A 22,397-nucleotide genomic window follows, 5' to 3' on the forward strand; every position below is an offset into this window, starting at 1 on the left:
AGGGACAGACTTCCACATGATGACACGATGTTTCTATTTAAGATTCTGTAAAATTTCTCCAGTTTTTTTGCTCTGGAGAATCTTAAAAATCAGAAAAGGTTGTGAAAATCTGATGAACAGATAAACACCTTTAAAATGTACGTGATTATGAGTATTCTTTCTTAACAATTATATGTTTATGACAGAAGAGATATTAAGCAAATTCAGTAAATATTAATTCTTACCACAAGGCTGCTGTCCAGAGAAAGTCTTTTCCCAATTTCCCTTTTCAGTAGTAGTCTTTTTTTCTCCATAGCTGAGGTTATTTGTTTTCCTTTTGATCTACTAGAAGTGTCAGACTGTTTCCAGTATCACTGCAAAAAAAAATTAAAAAAAAATAATAATTAAATGCACATTTCAATATCCTACTTTATATTTCTGTCTTTCATCATTAACTTTGTAATAACCCAGCAGCTAATGAATTTGTGTCCATAGTAGGCTCTGTTCCAGGAACAAATTTACTGTGCCAGAAAAGCTAAGCTCTCCAGAAAGAAATACCACCAATGTGTTTGGGTCACTCCTCAAAGACAAATTAAAAAGGAAAAAGAAAACTTGCTACTACTTTCTTTATCAATATGCCACATGTTCTAATAGTGTCTTTAACTGGGATGGGAAATGGAGTCACGGAAGCAGAGACGTACCTGGGACTGGAGAGAAGGGGGCGGGATGGAAACAGTTCATTTCACATTAATTGCACTCCTCAGTAAGCCCTGCCTGTTGGCACATCTGTGCTGCTACTGTGATGTACAAATTTTGGACCTAATCCTGAGAAGTTCTAAAAGTTTTCAACTCCCATTATCCTTAATGAGAGACTAATGCCCTCAGCACTTTTCTTGCATTTTTAAGGTCAAGGATTCAGTTGTGCTAATCAGATAGTACCCCTGCCTGTGCAGAATGGCCAGGGAACTTCACCCAGTAAAGCACGAAGAGAAACAGTCTTACTGATTTTTGGACTTGTTTATTCCTGCCTGATGATTTCTGCTAAAATCAAGGCACACCTTACAAGTGCTACCAACTCTCTCTTAAGTGTTTCTGGTGATTTACATACTTGAAAGTTTTAGCTTCTATTTTAATGTTACATTGTGTGTGATTCAGAAATGTGGGCAAAGGTAATGAAGCTATTCAGGATTTAAAGAAAACAATAGCGAAGTAACAGAACTAAGAATCTAGCTTACATTAAACCAGGCAGATAGATCCATGAATGCAGAACCAAATTCAGCAATTTTCTCTCATTTTTCATAGTGACTGTGTTTCCTGTATCAGAGAACATCCTACATCTCTTATCTTGGGATATCTCCCTAGATACCAAGAGTTTGCACCACAAGATTTTGTCCACTTCTTTGAGTCAAGACTTGACATGAAAGCCCATTTAAAAATATAATCCTAGCTAGATTGCAATATTCATACAACACTATTTAATGTGAGCCCTAGAGTAATTCATTGTGTTTGGCTGAAAAAATAAGACAAAAAATACAAATCCATCTATTTCTTATCCCTTTTACTCAGTGTGAATAGCATCTTCAGTTACAAGCAGCCAGGTGACTGCACTAGGCTGAGTTTGGCTGCAGGGTAACACAGCTGGCACTTCCAAGAGAAGCCTTGTATTTACCCTCCAGACGTGTTACATGGCTGTGTGTAGCCTTGACTTCTCACGCATACCTGTGAGTGAGCCCATCTGCCACTGTGGTAACACCATGCAGAAAAATCCACCCAAAACTGCCCCGAATGCTCTGTCATGAGGGTGTGGGATTGGTACACTGGCAAAGTGCTGGCTGCCTGCAAGGAGATCATGATACCCAGGTATGTCTCAGAAGCCAGATGGAATCCAGAGGACTCTCAGAGGCATGCAAGTCGAACAATCAGGCACAATGTGGACATCACAACCAGGACTGTTCTCATAAAAACAGTTCCCAAAGGAAATCATAACTGGTCCAGCTAGCAAACAATCCAGTCCTAAATTCATTGTTCTAAGAAATAGCACCTGGTCTCTAATCTTACACTTCTTATTTCTTGTTTACATTTATTCAAGGACAGAATTCACCCATTTTTCTCTAAAATGGATAAAAATTAGCCTCTATACACACTCATTGAAGCAACACATGCTATGAGAATTTATCTACATTATAGAAGGAAAATTTGTTATTTCACTGTGAGCATTCTTTCCTTGCATGTTTTTTTTCCAGCTTTACCTGTAAATCCCTGCTTCCCTTCTGCAGTACTGCCCCTCAAGCTACATATGCTGTTTAATTCAGCTAATAAGGAAGAACAATAGCATGCTGTCACACAATTACCATTCCTTCCTGATTAGCTAACACATCTCAGAAGAAATACTTCAATACATTTTAACAAACACAGAAGCAAAGTCTTATGCTGTTCAGGCAATTATGCCAGAAATTAGCAAAAGAAAGAGCTTAACATAATCTCTGTATCATTTTTCTCTGCATTCATCATGCCTGGAGAGCATGACCTTCACTGAGAGAGTCTGTTGATCAGTGAGCAGAGCATCACTGAGAGTGAGCCAGTGACAGCTACAGTCAGAGCCAATTATCTCAGCAGACGGGCAAGGATTTGACGCAAGTCCCTGAAGTGCCTGTTTGCAGGTATTTGGCAAAATCACCCCCAAATCCTTGTTCAGAAGTAAAAGGAGGAAGGATTATTGCTAATCATTGCTATAGTTTACATGCTATGCTGTCTTGGGCACTTCAAGCTGTGAATTTACTGTCTCCTCACGTTGCTCTACCTGGTGTAGCACACCTACCTACTCAGGCAATGGTGAAGCCAACTGAGAACTGCAGATTGCACTCCTTCCACCTTGCACACTCAAACCTCTGTGCATTTTATCATGAGCAGGCTGTCAAGTATCTCTCCTGAAAGGCTAACAACACTGAACCCACTTGAAGTTCTGAATCAAAGGTAATTATCAAATGAGATAATGCAATACATTGCCTGTATCAACATATGCTGGTGCCTCAAAGTAAAAGATTTTGGGAAGTCTTTTAAAAACTTAATCATCCGAATGAAGTACTTAACAAAAACAGAACAAGTTTCCATCTCAGTATGGCCATTTTTGGGCAGCAAACTTCTTGTCACAGAGAAAAATGACCCCCCTAGGTAAATATGTCTTCCTCTGAGACCAGCCCAGAGATAAAAAATAATTCAAAATGGAGGTAATACATCTCCCAGGAAGCTCAGCAGTGGAGAATAGCCATCTAGATGGAAAAGTTTTGAAATGTAAAAGCACTTAGAATCAGTTTATCCAACTATCAAAAATACAATTTTTGTGTTACCAAGATAACAGACTGTAGAAATATATCAGCCTTCCTTGACCAATTTGCTTGTTGATATCTCTCAGACAATGTCTTTACAGCAGAGACCCCAGTGATCAGCATTCAGACCCTGATGACCCCATTTGGCTTGGCTGAAGTGTGAACTAGGTTGCAAACTCACTTCTGATTTATGAGGCCTTCAGTGATACTGCATTCCTGTGTGGCTAAATCCTTGGAGGGCACAATGCTGTGCTGCAGTAAACTTTCCCACTGTAGTACTCTTCTCTATGGGACTACAGAGTTTATCCATGCTGATCACATTGGAGGAGGCACTGAAGGCACTCAGCAATTATGCCTGTTTCCTGAAGAGGTACATGGGGATCGGTCTATGAGAATGCAGGTCTCAGATGTTTGCCTACTGCCTTCTGTTTTGCACTGAGCTCAAAGAAGAAAGTTTTATGTAGATGCGGCAAAAAGTCTCAGGAGAATACCTAAGTGGGATCTTGCATCAATATGGTATACTCTCATGGCTCACATAGTCAGCAAGCCAGAGGCATCAGCTTCATTACATATTTTAAAGTGCAGTCATTTTGCTACTCAATACAGGAATGTTCATTACTTTGGGAGATGGCTCTAAAACTATGCCCTGGAGCAATAGTGTGATTAACGCAGAAAAGCACTCTCAATAATCTGTGCAAGAAAGTTCTTGGGTTTGAATACCTTCTTCATTTCTAGCAGTAACAAAGTATGATTGATGTATATCGCTTTAGCTGATGAAAACGGGTAACATTACTTCCCTTAGATAAGCATCCAAGATATTTTCATGCAGTTTAAAACTGCAGCTACATTTCAACAGAGCTATGCCAACATATACCAGCTGGGAACCAGCACACAGTAAATCTTTTCAGTAACTGAAAATGGACTGTATTTATTTTTATGTCTCACAAATTAGTATAAATGTAGCAGTTATGACAGGTGACAAAAATGACAGCTCTGGAAACGAACATCTTTTCATTAAATCCAGTGCAGATCTAATGCAGCCTCCCCAGTCTCTGCTAAACATACCTTAGCACTGCAAGAAAGCAAAACACCTGTAGGATGCTAACACATATTCAGCAGTCTGTTTGTCATTCTGCGTGTTAACTAGAGGACAGGCTTTGTTTTGTGGATATCAAGCTGTCAGGTAACAGAATGAGGCCAAAGTTACACAGTGATCACTTTTAAGGCCTTTTTGCTACTTGGACAGTTGTACCTGTTCAACAGCCATTCTTTAAAACTGAAATGGAATAACCAGAACAGGTACTATCCCTTAGCAATGAAGGGAAAATGAAAATAACATTGCTAGCATAGGTCGGGAAGCAGCTATGAGAAAGCAGAAATTTTCATCAATGCAAATGCTAGCTAAAATGAACAGATGACCTAAAGGTGAAAGATTTTGTTTCTCATTACCAGTCTCTGGAGTGATTCAGCTTCCTGAGAATCTAAATGAGTTGAATTGTATCTTTCACTGTCCAGCTGGTTGGCTTCTTTTTGCCAACTCTGGTGCTAACACTGGTGGCCGTATGCTTGCTTTTTGAGGGACTTTGTAGGAGAAGCAGTGGAAGTAAGGACAGTAAATCTTGCCAGGGCCTTCTCAGAATTGGAATGAAAAAGAATCCAGGATTATGAAGCTGATGTGTACTCAACAGTTCAAAAATTTTTCACTCATAAAATAATTACATTTATTTTCTCAGGCTTAGAGCAATCTAAAATGCTAGGTTTGTATCAGGTTTTTGAGTAGTTCCTGCTCTTTTTTAAATGGCAGAGAGCTAAAATTACCAGAGGAGTAAGAGCAGAAAACCCCATCTTCGCACGAGATGAGAAAATTCTGCCTAGTGATTAAAAATGAGCCATGAAAATAGTTTCATTACCACACCCCTATCTCTCTCCGTCAAGGCATTCAGCCTGGCCATGAGTTTAAGTGATGAAGTGGAAAAAATAATTCCGGTGTTCTCGTATGAGCTGACATTTCAAACTTCAACACTTGGGAAAGAGAAAACTACAGCAACATCTGCATTTATGCAATATGAGATGTAGCTAATTTATTTTATTTTGCCCACAGTGAATTTCGTAGCAATGCCATGTGCGCAGCCTGCCTATCTAATGCTCAAACCACTTAGGTATTTGCTCAGACTGGTCAGCAGTTTGTTAGAGCTAATGTATGCGTTGTACATCCACACCCACCGGATTAGGTTGCTATTTAGATAAGCAAGACGCATTTTTACAGAGAGGGAAGGAGAATGTGCCATGTGCCAGCATTAATGAGTTAATTAAATTAAAAAAAATTCCAATGCCAGTACCTAAAATGCTTAGATAAGTAGAATACTACGAGAATTACAAGGCAGCAAGTACAGCACTGCTGTACCATTCAGCCCAGAGATTCAGATATCCTGGTTAGCTTCCGAAAATTATGTTAAAATATGTCAGGTCAGTCTGAAAATATCTAGATAGAAAAAGACTCTTTCCCAGTCCCCTGGAAATATACAGGCAGCATGTAGACCAGTCACGATCTGTAAGGTTGAAAACTTTCCATTAGTCAACCGTAATGCCAAGATAAAACAGTACCAAGCAAGTAGGAGAAGGGCCAAAACGAGACAAGAAATCATGTAATTTTTGTACACGATGCATGGTAGACTACGAAGAAACTGAGGGTTGATAACAGCCAAAGGATATGGATCCCTCTTATTCCAGCTCTTGACAGGGAGCTGGTTAAGCAAGCAGGATAGTCTAAAGCAATTTTTTAATGCCAGTAACAAACAATCTCAGATCAAGATATTCTAGAAATATAGCATTTAAAACAAAGCATCTTAGCTAATGAATTTTAATTTTGAACCTGTTTGAACTATAGACTTCAATATACATTTACGCTTTTTTCATGCAAGATAATCTTCCATTTATTTGCAAAATTAAACGCTCAGTAAAGCTTTCTACAGCACTGCCTCTAGGATTTAAACAAGTAAAGATTAGCAGTTTAAATCTAGCAAACCTATCAGTGTACTCAGAACAATACCAGGAATTTCAGTAAATCAGAAAATAAAGAATACAGCATTAAAGATGTTATTACTCTGACAGCTGTTAAGATAAATTGCATAGGAAGCATTTAAAAGATTTATATCTCAAATCTCACCAGGTTAATTAAATGGATACATGCATTCATTTAAGAGGATAAGGTGGGTTGCAGTGACATAAAATGAGAGGGCACAAGATTACGTTCTTTCAGCATTAAAAAGAACAGGTTGAACTGATATCATTTCCTTGTTCTGTAATAAGCATGATTCATCCATTGCCATTTTCAGCTCTCATTTTCTTTCTGGCAACAAAAAAGACTATGAACATTTATAGACTAACATAATCAAAGCTTTAACCTTTTCAGCATTTTGTGTTTGCACTGGCTGTCCATTTTTATCACAGAGTTCCATGGGCCATGATACAGAGAGGAGAAAAACCACCAGTAAATTACAGCAAAGAATGTTGGAAAGGTCAAAGGACTACCCTCCTCCCTTGTTTGCTTTTATGGGACATATGAATTCTTCATATCATGCAATAAAATTATTGAGAAAAAAAATGACAAAAGATAAGCAGATAGAAACCATGAATCTGTTGTCAGGACAGCAATGGGTAAGAATGGGGGAAAATGGGATTTATTACAGCGTTATCATCAATAAAAAATAGATTATGACAACAATGATTGTCTATCCTCGGTTTTTGTGCTGAACTCAAAACCTTCTGAGTGTTGTAAGACCTAGAGCCAAGAAAGGGATGTCCAAAACTGAGGATATTTAGACTGAAGAAAATATTAGAGCTAAAGCTTCTATTTTGTGAGTTTCTAATCACTCATTGTGATGTATCATTTATTATGATATACTATTATAAACTATATAATATTAGTTGTTACATTTTAATAATGGATTCCTTCAGTCATTGAATCTCTTCCAGCAATGTTTTGTAAGCTGAGCTGTTGATCTGCAGAAGGCATGCTCTGCAGACAGCTATAGTGACACATACCTCTGTAGGCTTCAATGTAGATTTGTGTCCCTTGTGAACTACAGCCAGATTTGTCGAACTGTTGTTATTCACACACCCAAAGAGCTATGCGGAGACTGTGTCTCTTCTACATCCCAATAAAGATGCCTCTAGAATTTTGTGCTTTAAGGCTGGTAAATACAAAATGCTGGAAGCAATTCATCTAACTTAGTGTGCCATTATCACAGCTAGATGTTTCCCATGGAAAAATATTTTATCAACATTTTCATGCTGAAGACTAAGGAAAGGTCCTAGCATGTGATACTTGAATACATCAGGGATAAGGTGGGGAAATCACACTGAAACTCAGCATTTGAGTAACATTTGTTTAAAAGATTTTCAATAACAAGTTTGGAATTGATAGAGCAAGTATTATGAACCTGGTACATCATATATAATGGTCAGAAATAGACAACTGAGGATAAAGTCACAACCATTTTTCTACTTTTTTAAGAAAAGAAATGGAAAGTGACATTCTACATTTTCATTGTAAAAGACAAGTCTGCCAAGCACAGGCTTTTAAGTCCTCTCTCTCGGATCTGTTTACCAGGAAAGTAATGGACTACAATGGCATTTAGCATCAGCATCAACATCCTCCAGTACAAGTCACTCTTTTATAAGTTTGAAATTCTCCCCTTTCTGTGTAATGTATATAGAAAAACATACAAGTTTTCCCCACCCAAACTTTGAAGGATCTCAAAGGTAACTGCGTGCCATTTGCATTCTGCTACAGGATTATGCTTTTTAGGGTCAAACTTTCCTGGACTGATCATGCAGAGTTTGCAAGCAGTCCTAGGAGTTTATGCAGAATGGAAACTATCTATTCTCTTATCAGGCCACAAACAGGAGAGAGCACTACTCTGTGATAATATACATTTAAAAAAATTCTGTTTCTAACATGACTGAGCTACCGAAGAATCTCTTGTAGAAAATCCTCAGAAATATTTTTCTGGCAAAAAACATCTTGTCACACTTTGCCTAATACTATCAGTGACATGGGACGAGGGCATCATCACTGGTTACGAAGAAGGTATTTCAGTCTCATGTTTGTTCCCTGAATTCCCCAAGTGCCATGGTTGGCTGGGTGTCCGAAAGCCAAATGGGAATCCCATTTGGTTGAATTGCAAATCTTAAGGAGAGGAGAGGAAGTGGTATCGCGTTTAGGAGGCCAATGACGGTAAAGAACTGAATTCATTTGTGTTCACATGATATGCTGCAAGGTTCAGAAAAATACATGCAGTTGAATCCAATATCTGAATTGCTCTAATGGATAACAAAATAGAAGGAAGAGTTTAAAGTATATGGTCAAGATTCCTATATATACCACTCCATTTGTGTTTCCTTCACATTTTTCCTTCATTATTGTAAATCAAAATATTTCTGAAGAAAACCCAAGTTTCAAACGTACTCATAAAGATCTCAGCTACAAGAAAACTACAATAAGAAGCTTTTGAAATGTGCTTAAAGACCCTTTTTTCTATGAAACAGATGCATTACAGCCCACATCTCTTCTGTCTGCCCATCTGTCCTGATTTTATCCCAGAGGGACCACTAAAAATCATAGGCTTTTTGTGCTTATCCCCCTTCTCTGACCTGAACCCCTGAAAGAGTCGATAGTGCAGTGGGCACGGGGCAGGGAATAACTGTTTTTGCAATTGGATGTTTTTCCTATAAATCACTGAGCACACGTCAAGAAAATGTGCAGAGATTTGTCCAGCCAATTCAAGCTCCTTTTATTCTTTTTACACAATGGAACATGTAGGACATCAAGACTGTAAAATTAAAAGGCACAGATACACATTGATTAAGCTTCATTTTCAGTTTATGGCCAGGAAAACTACTGTGAAAATGTTCAAAATGAAAGATGTTCTGTCCTCATCCATATATCCTCAGACAGTGACAGAGTACTGAGCAGTATCGGCATGCTGTACAGTTCTTCAACTTTTTGCTCTGCAACTTTAGAGAGATCTCATCTCAAACACTAAATTTAGTTCTGAACCAAAAGAATATAGACAAACTTGATGGAATTCAGATAACAGCAGTGAAGACGATTAAGGTATTGATTTGGTGGGAAAACGATTAACAAATCTGTTCATAGTAGTTTCAAATAATGCCAAGAGGAGATGAAGATTGGAAGGAATGACCATCTACACAAGTTTGAAGGAGATATACTAACACCAGAAATAGTGAGGAATTGATTAAGTTATTGACAATAGGCTGAAAAGAAATAAAGAATGGGAAATGATGTTGAGTATCTGAAGAAATTACTTAAAGTGAAATCCAATAGAGACTGATTCCCAGAGAATCAGAGGAACACTTGTCATATAAAAAAATAAGGCAGGATACAGGACAATAAGATTTATTGGAAGTGAGGGTGCTGCCCATGAATGAGTCATCTGAAGATCCTGGTGGGCAAAAAAATTCTCTTTCCATTCCTTCTCAGAGTCTATACATTGCAGTTGTTAATCCACATTTGTGACTATCAGAGTGGAAAAGGGAAAAAAAAAAATGAAGCAACTCCATTCTTCCCCTGTGCAGTCAGTTGCCTGCAGTGCTTACTTCACTTTCTCAATGTGATGTCTGATTGCCAGAAACTTAATAAAAATGTAAATTAAAAAACATTCATGAATTTCCTACTTAAAAGGTTTATAACTCCCCTATGTTTTATGCCATCCTACCAATCTTTAACTCAGCTGCACTCAGTTCTACTAAGTGAAATAGGAAAGAACATTTAGTCTGCCATCACAGATAATAATCCAACACATTCGGATTATGGATACAGCAATATCCAGAAAATATTAGAAACAGAGGAAGCATACTATTAAAACACTCTAGTATTTCTCTCTCAAGTGCTCTCCTGTTTAAAATGCAAAGTAAAAATCATTAAGCTACCAAAAGTGACACACACACACACACACAAAACCCACAACAAACTATTAACGTTTCAGAAGTTCATTATTCATGAAAATCTGAATAATATTTTTGTTTGTGTTAGCAACAGTTTGGTGGGATCAGTCTTCCACTTTTTCTTGTAGAATTCACGATAACCACTCAAACAGGATTGTTTTCTCCAGGTTACTTCTTGGGAGTAATGGCATTCAAGTTTAGATAAATCTTTTAAGATTACAGTTTATGCATTCTTAGTTTTGGAATAACAGAAGTTATTCAAAATTATTGCTTACACTGTATTTTGACTGGGAAAAAAACAAAGCATTTTTAGTGAAAAAGCAGAAGGACTTAAAATATTTGCATACTTTAAATGAAGCACTTCCAATTTCAAAGTGCATTTTAAGACTATGTATAACGTTTGTGTTGTTTGTTAACGTTGTTATGCTTGTTGGTTTTTTAACTGTTTTCTATGGGAAACAGCCTACAGCTTAGGCAATAAGGAAACAAAGCACATTTGGTTCATTTCAGGTAAGCACTAATCATTGACTTACATTTTAAGTTGGAATCCAGCTCTTGAGTGGTGGTTTGGGTTGGTATCATGGGATACCAATTTGCTGCCCAAAGGTTGTGCCCTAAACCTACGTAGAAGGGTTACATCCTTCATCTCTTTTTGCTTGAGGACCCTTTGATTTAGAACTTAACCTCTGCCTCTCTTCATCCATAAGCGAGCCACCTTGTCTCAGATGAGAGCAGAGGGACTGCCTTCTACAGCTGCCAGTTAAGTTAGATACCAAGATGGATCTAGGGACTCAAGCTCATAATCTTCTTATAATGTGCAGGATGCAAACCTGGAGCATGGGGAGAGAGGAATATTTGAAACAAGTAATGAAAGATGAAAGCTTTCTTCCACAATAGTGGCCAGAGGGTGAGATTGGGTCTTCGTGTGCTTTACTATCAAGACTATCAGTAAAATCAAGGAAAACACTGGCTAGAATTCTTGATACATGCCTGCATCTGCATCATCATGTTTGGTCACCTTATGATCCACTCCCCTCTCATGTTTGTATCGAAAGCCATAATCTAGTCAGTAAATTCTCATCAACGTCTCTTTAAAGCTTTTTCTTGCAACAGAAGATTTTTGTGGTAATCAAGAAGAAAACCAATTCACTTGATTAAAGACTGGTAAATATAAATGACAGAAATTATTTCCTATGAACATCATAATGTATTCCCAATCAATAACATCATGACAGAATTGGAGCTTAAGGGAAGGAAGTTATTAGTTTTAGTAAAGGCACATAATTAAATATAAAAGAAGTCTACAGATTTTCAAGCAGGGAGACAAGGAGAATGGCCAGTCCAAGACTTTTTAGATTGTTCTACTGTTTACTCTTCAGTTCATCTGGTACCATCTTTCATTTATTTGTGTGATTTCAAGATAAAGATGAAGATCTTAGTTTCAAATGTTAGGGTTAACATCCAGTGACACGACAGAGAACTGTTTATTAAAATGTTAGGCCAGGTTTCACCTTAAAATTTCCCTGCAGCACCAACCAGCAGTGGATGTTAAAAATCCTTGATGATTTAGCTGAACTTTCAGTGTCATTACTTTCTAAATGTTTCTTATATGTAACAGCAAATATCACCTAGTACCTAGCTCCAGATTTATTCAATCTCCATATTTTGCTGATTATTATTAACTGGGACTTTAGACTTTGACCTCTGGATCAGCATCTCAAGTCCATACTAATCAATGTCTCAAATCCATACAGGGTTGGTACTGCATAAAAGTCACTTTAATCAGCTGGCTGCTCAGTGATCTCTATGAAATGTTGTAGCTTGGTAGTGGACAGGTGTCTATATTATTAAAACACACTTTGCAGGCACAGTTGGCACTCTGGAATTTTCTTACAATGACTCTATAATCTGCTCCCCCCAGCTCATAAGAGCAAATCATTCAGCTCTGAGATGTCATTTAAAAACAAACAAGAAGGATAAAGTGTTCTTTGTTAATCTGACACACAAAGTACCTCTGTTTCTAGAGCAGTTTTGAAACCCTGGACAAATGCTCTTCTGCACTGCAAAGATTATTATACAGCCTAATAAAACCCATTAATTGTAAGTATGAGATCAAGTTTAAAAACTGATAAAAGTCCTATAGGTTACATCGTGTGATCTCATAGCCAGTGCTAAGAACAGCATTCACTATGAAGAGACTACATTTCCATACTATCAACAAAGCATAATGGCACAAGATAGACCAGATATCCAGGAGTCTGCATTAATTGATTAATTAATCATTAATTAATTGGTCAAAACGCCCAGACATCTACACAGAGCAGGAATAATCTTTGAGGCAAAAAAATAGAAAGAGGGTCTTGGCAGAAGAATATTTGCACAGTCTCAATGCAAGGTGGTTTCTCTGACCAGCAATCAAAGCAACAGTTTTATATATTAGTAGGAAGTGAAACATAAGCAGAGGGAACAGTGCAATAATTTTTGAATAACCAAGCCTGTAATTCAAACCTCAAACCTTTAACTTGTTACTCTTCTTTAGCTTCAAGCAGAGGTTTTGTCAGAAAGCATGACATAGTGACCTCCATTGACTTTGCTTAACTCTGAGCTAAGTGAGGTAGAGCTTCAGGCTGAGGCCAAATGACAGATGCAGTTCCACAGAGCTGGGGGATGGTGAGAGACTGTCACAGGAACCTTTGTGGATTTGCCAATGGCTCGCATCTGGGTCAGTGTAAGAACTAAGGAAAATGTTACACGAAATCCAACCAACAGGAAAGGATGTGTAAGCACAATAATGTACAAGATGTTTAATTTCTCTGAATAGAAACATTGTTTGTTCTGACCTAGTTCAAGATGTTAGAAGATTTAAAAGAACATAAAACAGCAGTTGCTATGCTGGTCACCATCACTCTGCAGGGAAAGAGCTATGTGACGGTTGGACTAGATGATCTTGCAGGTCATTTTCAACCTTGTGATTCTATGATTCTATGGACCTACACTACAGCAAAGCCTTCATCTCAGGGTTGGAACAGTGAAGACATTGGATAGCTCAAGAATTGAGTAAACTTAATTTTGTGAGAAAAAGAAACCAAAGTTTTCTAATGGTCTTACTGAATACCTGTTGAAAAGTCCTCCAGAAAATTTCTCCTGCTAGGAGTTTTCTCCCCAAATTGTTTTTCTCAGCCACTCACTTCCTCTGCAAGTGGCAACTGAAATTCAGACACAAACATACTGCTAAACAAATCTCAGTAGCTTAACCTCTACCCGTCAATTTATATTCATTAAAACTAGTCTGCTTTTCACATAAGTCTCAGAAGGAATGGTTAAAAGGAGGAGGAAAACAGAAATGTGTAATTAAAGCAAATGTTCACGCACCCATTTTAATACATTGTTGTATTGTCCAGAAGAACACATATAACTTCCTCAAACTGAACCAGAAAAAAAGTCACAAGCTGTGAAGATGGTCATGGTTAACACATTGCAGATGCGTGAGACTTATCCAGGAAGACCTCACAAATCAGCAGTGAGGGAGAAGGGAGAGCAAGTCATGCAGAAACTATTTAATCAATGAGTAAAGACAATTATAACATCTGTTAATCTTTTGTGTAGGCTATAATTAGATGCTGCGGAGGAGTAGCCTTTAACGGGGCAGGCAAGGAATCCTTTAACATCTGCTAGAAGGGCAAACACTGTGCAATAAATGACTTTAAATGCAATCAGCAAAATGAGAGCTGCGCAGAGTTCACAAAAGGCCTGTATAAAAGATTGAGGATAACAAAATATTTTGCCAAAGGTCAACTCCTGCAGCACTCAAGGCTGAATAATAACTGCTAGTTTAGAGGCCACATCAAAAACAAACGTGATTGTACCTCTGAAAAACAATTCTTTTCTCATCTGTGTCATTATAGCAAAAGCACATGCTCCTGCTGTTTATCACGTCAGCTTAATAACTTATTAGAGCTTTATCTATCAACCTTGAACAATTTAGAATAAACAGGTATATATTATGTATTTTAAACACCAGAATTCAATCTAATTAGACTGACAAAGAACTCTGTTGTGCTGTAAAATGATGTGATTCTTATTTTAAATAATTAATCATTAGGTAGCTTCTAAAAAATCCAATTATTTACTCATTTTGCCCTTGAAAACAATCATATGCTTTAAGTTGATACTCACTGAAAATGTGAGACCAAGAGGGTGTTTTTTTATTCAGTTTAATATGGCCCTCTGCTGGCAAAATAACCCCCCAAAATCTTATCGCTATGAACCATTTTATCAGACCCAGTGAGCCGAGAGGCTAAAAAGATCCTACATCTTACAGCAAAGTTACACCATCTTTTAGAAAACAGCCGTGTAGAGCAGTGTTAAGAATTCATAGAAATTAAGCCATCGTTTAATCTGCTCTCAAGCACCCCAGCCAAGAGTACTGCTTCTTTTACCCAGCAGATGCAGCTCTGGCCATCACCAGAGCACTGGAGAAAAAGCCAAGAGGCTGGTCCAGTAAATCATTTTAGAAGCAAATGCCGTCTTACTTGTGTGTCAAGCTGTGCTGTATTCCTCAAGAAGTACCATCTACTCCAAAGAGGATTGGATCGCACACATGATTTTTGTTTGCATAATTAGTACGTAGTACAGGCAAAGCAAGCATGAGCCCATCTGCAAAAAGAAGAGTATTCAAAATACAAATGGCAACTACTACCAAAAGGCAAATTCACTACAGCAGAACTCCTGCATCTTTTTCTCCCTCCATCATTACTGAAAATCCACAGTGGTGAATCAACCAGCTTCAATCAAAGTGAGGCAGACAATGAGACCCGCCTCTTGCTGACTGCGGTAATTAACTCTTCCTATTTGTATTATGTCTGAGGAACAAAGAAACAAAAGGATATAGTAAATTGTTGAATATAACAATTTAGATAACGATGAATTATAATAATCAATTAGTGCTGTCAAAGAATAGAATTTACGACACACATTTGGTTCTGCACAGACCTATTGTAGGGGCACCATCCAAGGCTGGTTTGGCTCTGGGAAACAAATAGTATTGTCTTGTGGAGAGCTTTTCAAACATTTGGTTTAACAAAGGCCTTTGTTCTTGCTTTGTGTCAATATCAATAGTCCATTTTTCAGCAATATCGTTTTTATCTACTGTTTTATAATCCATGCTGTTTTTCAGGGTCTTTGTCATTCATTGCCACAGACAGCAGTGCTGCCAGCTCCCAGAGCCCACTACTGCAGCACAGACCCCATCCCTGTGAGTCATCTGGTGCCAGTCAATGGAATCCTACAAGGGTTAGGAGCATTTTTCAGATTACAGTTATCAAAATTTTCATCTCCAAAAGCATCATGATGAATTTATGCAACCATTAGAGAACCTATTGCAATCCTGCATGGTATATGAGAGGTCATTAGATAGTACAGAATAGTGCCTACAAGTGTTAATGTGTTCTATTTACAGGGTCCATGTATCTTACTTTAGTAATAAAACCACATTTTAGATGGTAAAATATCAAAGATGTATTAACAACTTTGGTGTGGATTTTTCTTATTACAACTCCCATGCTGTGGGGAGCTGATCATATGCAGGAGCCACAGAGCACCTCCTTGTGCTTGGCCCCATTGAGCCATGCTGATCTCCTCAGCTCAGCTTCCCTTTGGCACCTTTGTTCCATGGCTTTTATCCCAGCCTCAGTCCTGCTTGTCAAGGGATGACAGGCTGGACTCTGCTCTCATTCTGCTTCTTTTCAAATGGCAAGAAAGCCTGAAGAATTGACAGTCTGCTGGCAATTGTCCCCTTTTATGCCATCCCAGAATGTTATCAGATCATAAACGGTATCCTTAGGCTCAGGCCTGTAGGTTTTATCCAGCAAAAATCCAAACAGGGGATTGCTTTACTGAAAACGGAGCTTCCTTTGTAGCCTAATTTGATACAAAGAAATAGAGAAAAGAAAATGTAAATGTGAGAAAGAAAATGTAAAAAAGAAAAATGAAAATCAAATGGCCCCAAGATCATTGAGTTTTGAGAGTCCACTCCTGCACTTAAAGTAATTAGCTGGACGTTTGCTCTTGACTGAAGTGGAACTGTACGCACCCACTTTGCATTTAGTGCTGCAGGATTTCTACTTGTTTAAATCTAAGCCTCAAAACACTTACACACAACTCATTTTACACACAAGAATTAGAGCAGAAAAGCCCGTGAATTTTTCTTAAATCAGGAATAAGATCCACATTTGTATGATTAGGGCTTGCATGTAAAATTAACTTAAGTGGGAAAGGTAAGAGGACATTGATTACTGCTTTAATCTCACTTTGTTTCAAAAGTTTTGTAGGCATTTGCCAACACAATACCTGAACTTTGCAAATGTAAATACACTTATTAGTGTGCAGCAGCAGATCATCATTACTGACCACAGGCTGACAGAGGGAAGGAAGGACTGTCCCACAGAGTCAGCACAGGGATCAGAACATCGAGCCTTCAGCCTTTGCTTTCCTCCATCAAAAGGCTCCATTATGATACCTGTTTTTCACTTCTGTTTTCAGTGGAAGCTCCCGAGCTACAAAAAGGTCTTTTAAAAAACGTATAAACCTTGTTTATACTATTTCTGAAGGAGGATGGTGAGCACACAAAGAAAAAAACCTCTATGCTCTTATCCTATTTAAAACCCCCAAAGCCTTTACCATTTGCATGGCAAGGCATAAACGCAGAGTTAATTCAGGGCTATTTTTTCTTCCAGAAGAATATGCTTCAGTTCCAAAGACAGAACAACGGGTCCTAAGTTACACAACATCTTGACATGCCAAGCCACATTAAAACATCAAAAGAAAAGACAGACAGGTTTTGATCTGCTACAGAAACAAGGTCACTTGGGAGAGGCATCAGCATTCGTAGCCACCCAAAACTTAGTACAAAGTAATACGCTGCAACTGAGAGGCCTTGCAGATAAAGTCAGTGGCAGAAGAAGCAAAAATAATAATAATAATAATTAAAAAAATAAAAAAAATCCTCCTGTTCCTGTTTGACTGATTTGTGCTGACATAGCCTCATATACTTGCCCTGATTTCATTCTTCAGAAATGTGCTTTGTCTCCACGAATACAGATCATTAAACAGAGGTAAAAAGAAGTAAAAGAAATCCTCATACAGTGTACTGTGATCAAGTTACTGTCTGGAAGAGCCAGTACAACTGAAATTGCAATAATTTGAATGGGCTTCTGGTGAAGGACAGATACGAGAAGCAGGAGAGATGGAGTTTGTTACCAGCATTTGAAGAGTGTATATCAAGTTTTAATAAATCACTTCTAGGGGTCAGTTTCCACATCTGTAAAATGGGAATAATACTGTGACAATCGCACCTAAATGTCATGAAAATGACTTAAGTGGCTATAAACATAATTCTGTCTTCAAACAGCAGGCAGTGTAGAAATAAAGTTTTTCTCACAGAAGTTTCTGCTCTGATGTTTAAAGATTCTAACATAGCACTCTAACATAATTACTCAAAAACAAAACAAAAATAAAACTGTTTCTCATATAATTATAAATTCATTTAATCCAAAAGGCACCAGATTTCAAAGCAGTGCATGAGTCTTTCTTTCAAACTTATCTATAACCTGAATTGGGCTTAAGAACCAGAAACAGCCAAGGTTTGCTTTAAATCTCTGCCTGCATAAGAAGGAAAACAATTTTAAAAGAAACTGTATTAAAACATATAAGGAAATTATATTAAAAATTCATATTAACTATTAGTATTCAAATAAATGCCACAAACTGATAACAATCTTTTAAAAACAGACTATTTTTTATTCAATTAATGGCAATTCTCACCATTTTTAAGGATCTTAAAGTTTCACCAATTATATTAGCAGTCACTTCAGTGTAATCTCAGGCAAACAAAAGCAAAACTCAAGTTTCCATTTGTCCTTTATTCTATTGCTGAAACACTCAGATGCATGGCTGCAATTACTCCTAACAACTACATACTTGCTTCTCATTTAATTAAACTACAAATAGCAAAGCTGACACACTTCTAGAAAAAAATAAGCTTTACAGAGATGATAAAAACACTGAAACAGCAAAAGTCTTACTTGTAGCAGCTCAGTCAAAACATGCCAGCCCTGGAGAACTCAGATCCGTAAGTCTTTGCAGTCCAGAAATTCTCTTGAGTTTATCCAGTGTTTATTTACCAAGCTTTAAAAGTCTGTGGTTTGAAGAACAGAGTTAGCTTTCTACACCATCCAGAGCACTACTAAAGTCCTCCAGCAACAGCAGACATGAAGTTTGCTGAGAGTTGGGCTTTCTGCTGCTATGTAGTTGCTCAGTACTTGTAAATACAAGCTCTGTGGACAAAGTCCCAAATGACATCACAGGCAGCTGCTTATTGTTGAGTCTTTATTAACTGACTGTCAAAAAAGAAAAGAGGAGAGGAAAGAAAAGCACAAACTATCTTCCCTGCAGCACAATTTGCATCTTAGTAGGAGTTGCAGTGCTACACACATAAATACTTCTGTTTACCCAACTGATGTTTTCTTAGAATGAATAAACAGTATTTGCAGGGAAAGCAGAAAATTAAGAACTTAACCAGCTTCAAAATGCAAAGCGTGCAGGGAGAAAAAGAAAAATTAAGTGTCAGCAGCACCTTTTTTCAGAATTTTCCCCTGCATTCTCCTAATCCTCCTGTTTATTTTAAAGATATGTAACTAGGGGTGCAAATCTGCATGCATCTTAAAGCATAGGTTTTTAGTATGCTGAAATAAAAGTTTTACCTAATTAATTCCTAATTTTAAAGGTTATAGAACTACAGATTTCAATTTTCACAAGATTTAAGCCAGTTCAACATTAGTTACAATCGTTCTGAAGAAACCTCTCTTGCTTTCCAAAGATGAAAATATAAGAAAGCAGGAAAGAGCCCCAAACATTGCTATTCAGATGGTGATAAGGGCATAAAACTGACCTTTCCTCCTCTGAGCTGGAGGTCCAAGACCACTCGGTGTTTGAAGTTTGCCCAGGTGCAGTGAGGCACAGGGTGCTCACCCAAGTACCAGTACAAGCAGTAGTCCCAACCTACCCTCTGGCATTGAGCTCTCGCTGGAAGAGGGATCTGGCAGTTTGTGCCTCAGTTTTCAGAAGTCAGCCCTTTCAAGTTAGAACTTCAAACACAGGCAGGGCAGCACCGAGGGTTGTGACAGATGGAGTTCTCTTATCTACATGTGCTTCTGCACGAAGAGCTTTAGCACTGGAAACACCTCACCACTTGCATCCAAACACCTGACTTGCACATTTCACAGACAACAAAACAGAAACCTGAGCTCAGAGATGAGTTGAAGCCAAGTTTTTATGATGTTCTCAATTGCTACATGTAAGAGAAGTAGCAACCCAAATTTGTCTGTTTACAGCGAGCAGATGAACCTTGGCGCTGATATAAATCAAGCTAGGTGCAAGGACACAGCTGAATAACGCCGTTAGCACTGGATGAAGATCTTGCTGTTTACTATAAGAGCGTCATCAAGTAATATGTGTGGCCTTAATGATGGAATTCCTGATGCACCGAGTGGAAGCAGGACCCTAGTGCCATAGAGATTATTTGAACTGCTTCACAGCAAACCTAGATATGTGCCTTTGAAGGAGGTGTGTTGTAAATCTCCCTATATCCATTGGCTAACCAGCCCATAGCACGCAAAGAATCACGAGTTGCATTTATGGGGCTGTGCTCCATCTTACATCACAATCAACAAGATTGCATTTGATTCACTGAGCTCTGATCAAGGAAGTCCCCAAAATATTCTGAAGGTGATGTGGGCTATGGAAGCAGTAAGTATCAACATTGACATGCAATAACATATGCTCCAAGACATCCAGCATTAGTCCCAGCTTTGCAAGTGCTGCAGTGGATGGGTCCACAAGTGTCAGCTCGTTCCAGCAGGAACAAATCCATCCATGAGATTAGGAGATGGGTTACATTTTGTTTAACTTGATGCAAATTTACAGTGCACCATCTCATACCAAGGACTGATGAACATTATGGAACTGCAAAATGCAGATTCTACTCCAAATCTCTTGACAACAAAACTAGTTTGCAGCAGGATGCTAATTCAGGCATGCATGTAGAGGAAAAAAGAAAGAGAGTACAGTTTCAAAAAATCAGGAAATCACTGATTTAACAGAAAAAGCCAAAAGCTTCATAAAATAAAAAGGACGTACCTTAAGAGAAACTGGAGCCTGTTCCCAGGCACTATTTGTGCTATTCAGTAATTTTTTGCACGTATTAAGCCTCCTGGTCATGCATTTCCCAGCTAGCTACACCCAGCTGAACAGGATCCTGCAACAGCAATTGCCTGAAACCAATTTTTTGAAGACTTCCACCAAAGTAAATTCTATCTCAATCCCTTTCTGAACTGGTGTAAAAATAAATGTGCAAAGAAGCGAGTTCTTAGATTTGTGGGTTTAACCAGTAAGTTAGTCTTTCCAAGATGAGAATTCCCACGAGGGTGGACAAACAGATTCTGCATTCTTCAAATTACAACTCTTATTAAGGGAGTGGCCATTAGCTCACTCTCTAAGTGCATTTATTCCTTCTAATTTCTATTCTAAGTCATCATAAGATATAGCCACTGGCTGTGCAGATACAACTTATTTTTGGCAGGAATGCCATGGCTTTTGTTAGAACAAAATTCAAGACAGAATCCCGTCCTTGACAAGTTACAGGTTGAAAAGACAAATGCATTGAAGCCATGAGCTACAGCAGTTGCTTTCAGACTGATACATAGCAGGGATATCCATACTGAAGGGCTGACCCAGCTCCATTTTAAATGGGCAGGCAGCTAAGGTGAGATGGAATGGATTTATCTAGGTACGGAGAGACACAGTTTGGCCATCCATCTATCTCAGTATGACACTACCTGTTAAAACCTCAGTGCCTCATAGAAATACAAATCCAAGCTATCTTCAGTGCCAACGTTCACTTGCCCCAGCATGAGATCAGCAAACAGCCAGGATCCCAAGTGCTCCCAGTGCCCTCACCACGATGGTGCCATAGAGCTGAGGTAGGAGAGGATCTGCCCAGCTGTATCATAAGGTAACATAATATCATGCAGTATAGTATAAATACATAATATTATAATCCCAATATGTTATATTTTTATCCCACAATAATTATTCAGATCACTGGAGGGCATATTTGATTTTTTTGCCCTCCTTGGGATTGCACATGGTTGGAAGTCTTGAGCTGATTCTTAAAATATCACAGAAACTTCTCCAGAATGACACCAGGATTATGGAAAGCAAAATGCTCTTTGGAAGTTAAAATTATTCTTGTTTTTTTACCAACACAACTAACTACCAGTTTCATAAAGCAAATACTTAGAAGCAAGTGGGATCAGCACATGTTAGCACAGTAAACACTTATCTAAGCCTGGGGTAGCTGGCAGAGAGGATAAACAGCAGAACCAAGTAAAAGTATGCAAAGAGAATAAAAGGAAATGTGTAGGGGCGGTGCATGGATCTCCTCAGACACTCGCCGTCAAAAAGGCATCTCCAGCTGAAGCAGTTTGATCAGGCTGGTAAGCTTTTGGTTGCAAAAACAGTTTGTTTTTTAACCTCACTGGGTGATTTTTCAAAACTTTTTACCTCCCCTGCACATCAACAATGGAGGAAAGATCCTTAGCAAAGGAAGGTTTTACCGCTGGAACAAACAATAGATCACTCACACTTATGAATTTTAGTTTCAGAGAAAAAAATGCAACAACGATTGTGTCCAATTGAAGTTCGGCTGTACCTGCGGTCAAAGGATGTCATGTTATATACCTGGTTTGTTCTCTCCAGCTGTGCTCTACACACGTGCTGCCATACACTCCCCAGCACCCAGCAGACAGCTACACAGACAGTTACCAAACTCACATCCTACACCATGGGAAATGCTGTCCTTCACTGTCAGGATGAAACCTGACACAGTATACTGACACATAAGAAAATTAATAGCTAAAATGAAAGAACTCATCTAACCTTTCTAGACGAGCTGAGAACTTAAATGAGTGCATATTATTTTTCCAGCTGTAACAATGATTTGATATCTATTCCTGAACCTTTTTTGGTGCCACAATTTATGCTTCAGTAGAATTAAAAAAAAAAAAG

General features: G+C 38.2%; 1 long non-coding RNA gene across 1 annotated transcript; it reads right to left on the reverse strand.

The window, feature by feature from the left end:
• Window positions 1-288: 288 nt before the first annotated feature.
• Window positions 289-18,685, reverse strand: LOC109368653. Its single transcript, XR_004160394.1, has 2 exons — window positions 18,356-18,685; window positions 289-353 (listed from the first exon to the last, which is right to left on the reverse strand). It is a non-coding gene; the product is annotated as an uncharacterized LOC109368653 (long non-coding RNA).
• Window positions 18,686-22,397: the final 3,712 nt, after the last annotated feature.

The sequence above is a fragment of the Meleagris gallopavo genome, chromosome 7, assembly GCF_000146605.3.
Source record: "Meleagris gallopavo isolate NT-WF06-2002-E0010 breed Aviagen turkey brand Nicholas breeding stock chromosome 7, Turkey_5.1, whole genome shotgun sequence".
Taxonomy (NCBI): Eukaryota; Metazoa; Chordata; class Aves; order Galliformes; family Phasianidae; genus Meleagris; species Meleagris gallopavo.